The sequence below is a fragment of the Heterocephalus glaber genome, unplaced genomic scaffold (assembly GCF_053883595.1).
Source record: "Heterocephalus glaber isolate CG9 unplaced genomic scaffold, H.glaber_assembly_v1.0 deba00001561, whole genome shotgun sequence".
In the NCBI taxonomy this organism is placed as follows: Eukaryota; Metazoa; Chordata; class Mammalia; order Rodentia; family Bathyergidae; genus Heterocephalus; species Heterocephalus glaber.
In genome coordinates this window covers 9,293,080-9,297,680 of record NW_028258349.1, presented here as the reverse complement: position 1 = coordinate 9,297,680, position 4,601 = coordinate 9,293,080, and the positions used below count along the sequence as shown (strand labels likewise).

The window sequence follows — 4,601 nt, the reverse complement described above, 5'->3', positions numbered from 1 at the left end:
GCGAGTAGAGGGGCTCTGGGGCTGATCTCTACTGTGCTGTTTGTTAGCAGTGGGAAATAGTCAAGTTTCCGAGCTTCAGTCCTCTCTCTGATATATGAGGATGAACATTTTAACTTCTCTGAATAGTTGGGACAATTGAGCGATAGACATCGTTCAGTTTCCTGCTGTACACTGAATGAAAAATACTGGGTTCTCAATTCATGAAGGGAAACTAATTCATAAATACAAAGACCAGGGAGGCAGAATAACAGTAGTTGGGAGCACAAGTTTTGGAATCAAACAACCTTATATAAAAATTTTGGTTTTATCTTCACGAACTATGTATCCTGAGCAATTTACCTTATGTTTTTTATTCATAAAGCAGGAATTAAATACTCTCTACTTTATAGTTTTGGTAAGAGCATTAAATGATACATGTATACAAAACCCATAGGATACTGCTTAATACATAGTAACAATTGAATAAAAGTCAGACATTTTAAATTTAAAAAATAGCACTTCCACTTCTTGGTATCTATCCCAGAGAAGCAATAGCTTCAAGTATACAAGGATGTGGACTGCAGAATTGTTTTTAATGTTGTGTGAAGACTTGGAAACAAAGATGCAAAAACAACCAAAAATAAAAGAGCCCTCACATGCTCTTGGTGGGAATGTAAACTAATGCAGCCATTATGGCGAGTTGTATGAAAGTTCCTCACAAAAATTAAAGATAAAACTTTCATATGACCTAGCAATCCTACTACTGGGTATATACCCAAAGGAAAGGCAGCCAAAATACAGAATACATATCTATAGTTTCAAGTTTATTGTAGCATTATTCATAATTACCAAGATATGGAATCAACCTGTGTGCTCATCAACTGATGAATGGGTAAAGAAAATGTAGTATTCACATGGAATACTATTAGCTATAAAAGAATGAAGTTCTGTCATTTGGGGCAACATGAATGGACTTAGAGGAAATTATATCAAGTAAAGTCAGCCAAGCACACAAAGACAAATACTATGTGTTCTTATTTATATTAAGAATCTGAAAAAGTCAATTTCATAGATGTAGAGGATAGAAGGGATAGGATGGTAGGGATATGTAACAATTAAATAAGCGGAATAAGTTCTGGTGCTTTATTGCAAAGTAGGTATATTAGTCAGTTTTTAAATTTCTGACATACACAACTTTAAGAAGAAATGGTATATATTTTTGCTCAAGTTTTAAGTCCATGATTGGCCAGTACCAAGGCAGGAATATTACAGAGAAAGGGCAAGACAAAGCAAAACCCCTTAGTTCATGGTGTCCAGAAAGTAGAACGGGAACAACGCCGGAGAGGAAGAGACCCGGCACTAGATATGGCAGCCACCTCCATGGCACAGCCAGACACATGCAGAAGCATGCTTTACCAATCACTGAGGTGGGTCTAAAGCCAATAAACGTGACAATCCAGCTTAACTGTCCTGGTAGGGTATTATAGTTAATAATAATGTAGGTAATATTTTAGGAAAGCTAAAAGAGAGGATTTTGAATGTTCTCACCACAAAGATATATCACCCTGCCCTGCATAAATATGTATCATTATTATGTCTCAATAAAAAATAAAACTTATGAAAAAATAAACAATAGTGCATCCTCCTGTCAAGCACTATGCAGTCACTTGAGAAGGTGAAGCAGTTCTGGGTGTAACCTGTAACTAGCTTGGACAGAGCTTCAAGGTCTGTGTTGAGTGATAGTAAGGTAGTGGAACAAAACATTCAGTACAGTGCTCTCATGTATAAAACCTGCACAAACGAATCTACATGCAGGGTCTGCACCTTGTGAATGCTGGGGATGTGAATAGTCTTGTTGAAGCATTTTTAACCATTTGGGAATTTGTGGAAATTCTTGATAAATTTATCATTGAACTTGTTTTTCATAAGTGAAATCATATGGGATGATTGAACATGTGCAGGATTAGAGGAGTCATTCTGGGTAGCAGTGTAACCAGGAACCAGCCTCAAGATTGTCAGTGTTAATGGCACCGAGAGTAACAGAAACAGCAGTGTTGGTGGCAGCAGCCATGGCCACGGGAGCAGCACTGGGACGGGACGTAGGTGGTCAGTTTATCTACCTGTCCTGGGAACTGCTCCCTCTGATGACTGCACAAATACTAAGTCTGACCTGGGCACTGGTGCAAGGAGCTGCTGATGCTCAGACAGCAAACTTTGTCAGCCAATTATTATGAAATAAAAGTGTATATATGGTCATCACAATAAAATCTCTCAAGGAGTTTTTAGAACCTTCAAAAAGTTTAGCATCTCTGGTTTTAAAAGCTACTATAACATTGCCAAGCAAATATTTACAGGGTTAGATTCAAGGATTGTCATGTTATATGGAAGAGAACACTTCTTTCATGTGACACTTTGGATGAACCAATTATTATTGAGGAAGTCAATTTTAAAATTAATTTTTTCCTTGTAATTGAAGACAGGGATAGAATGTATGAATGGGCATTTTGAATTATATCCAAATCATGAAGCCACTTCCAGTTTCTTGCATGACCCCCACAAGTTACAGAAAATGTCAGAGAAAACATTAAAATGTCATTGTGTAAATTTACATTGAAAGTTAAATACAGACTTAACAAAAAACTAATTCTAATGAAGAGTCAAATCTTTTTAGAAAAATTATTCCATGAGTATCATCAGCTCTAGATGTACTAAAATTTGTATCTTGAGACAGTTTATCAGAAACATCTCCCATGCTGTCACAGGCTGTAAAATACTAAGAGCTCTGGTAGCAGCTGCATAAATGGAAGGATCATTCTCAAATGTGAATGATAAAATATTATTTGCAATCTTGTATTTGCCCAGATTGATTGATATGTATATTGATTGATTGATAGAACTTTCCATTGTGTCTATTGAAAATGACCTTGTTAAAAATAAGAATTTCAGTGACCTAAAAGTCAATTTGCAGAAATTTTCAGAAAAGCGTATCAGAACAATCTTATGCTCAAAGTATATCATTTTAAGTATTATTTATGTTATTATATATAATTATGACACCAACATATTTTTTGTTATCTTTAAGTTATATTGTTACTCATATAACCATAATTTTATAAGTAACAGAAATTTTTAAGGGAACAAGATTGTTTTGTTTTGGTTTTTTGAGAAAGGGGGTCATTATCTAGTTTGGGCTGGAACTCATTATATTTTAGTATCTTGCATATCTTATCAGGAAGTGCGTGTGTCTGTGTATATATGTATGTGATATTCAGTGTGATCACTTGGTTCAGGAATTGTCTACCAGGCTCTCTAATATAATGTTACTGCTGTTCCTGTTATACTGAACAGGCATCATGTGGAGAGATGCTTTGAGGCTATGCAGATATCTTATTTCTTATCACACCTTTGCCCATTAATTTTAGCATCCACCATTGATCCTTGTCTGCAATAATCTGTTGATTTGTGACTTTTCTATCCCCATTATTCTTTCTTATTAATTGAAATTCTATAGTAAGGAACAGGTGTCCTTCTCCAACATTTATTTAGTAATTCAGTTATTTTTGTATTTCAGCGTGGACATATGGATATATGTTTTATTTTAGGGGTTACACCCTATTATTGTTATACCCCATTATTGTTATTAATTTTCTTGCTCAAAATGTCCCAGATTTAGTCATTAGGTGCTCCTTCAATTTATGTGTGAGGCCTTTCAAGTGAAGGGCAACACTTGATTATTTTCCTCCGCTCTCCATAAGCTTCCCTCTTATGCTGCATTTTCAGGGTGAACTCAGGGAATCTGTTTAAAGTCTGGATCCCAGAGGATTTGGTGAGTCTTGCAAAGTCATATGAAGTTGGTTTTTTGAGTGGCTGTGATGACCAAGGAAGCGGCTCATAGCCCACCAGAATCTGTGGGCAGAAGAGGTGTAAATGTGCCTCCCATGGTGCATGTGTGAAGGAACACACATGATGATCATTATGGAAGTGGATGTTGACCCTCTTTCCCTGGCACCATGACTGGGGAGCTGGTTTCTGGAGCCAGTGTCTTCTCTCCAGCCTGAAGGGAATGGAGCCAATCCAAGGGGTTGCTTGAGACAGGACATCCTGTCTGGGATCAAGGACTGGGCACTGCTTCTCTGTTTCACAAACTCTCCCATGAAAGCCAGAGAATGTGTGACTTGTGGGCCTCTCTGACTCTTGGCCCAGCCCGTCCACCTCTTGCACGGTTGTAAATAAAGATTCACTACTAACAGATATTATGGTACCAGAGCCATTTTCCTAAGAGATATTTTTTTCCAGAAAGAAATTCAACTCTCTGATCATAGACCTCTACTGAGGGCAAAATGTTAATATTCCAAAAGTTTTCACATGAGAACAAATGAGAGAGAATGAATGAATGGATGGAGAGAGGCAGAAAGATATGGACAGCAGAGAGGAAGAGAAGGAAAGAACTTCAAATTTCTATGTGTGGTAGATGGAATTTTGAGATTGAACTGTATATAATATTTTAAGGGTGCTGACTACAAACTTAAAGTCATATTGTTGAGAATAAGATAAGAACATTCATAGTGGTTCATAACCTTATAGATAGACTGTTTTAGTTTATTAGAAAATTCAGCTTCATA

At 36.7% G+C, this 4,601-nt stretch overlaps 1 long non-coding RNA gene across 4 annotated transcripts in view; it reads left to right on the top strand.

The window, feature by feature from the left end:
- Positions 1 to 4,601, top strand: part of LOC147823990 (uncharacterized) — an 88,174-nt gene that overhangs the window by 61,767 nt on the left and 21,806 nt on the right. The gene's annotated exons all lie outside the window — the stretch shown is intronic.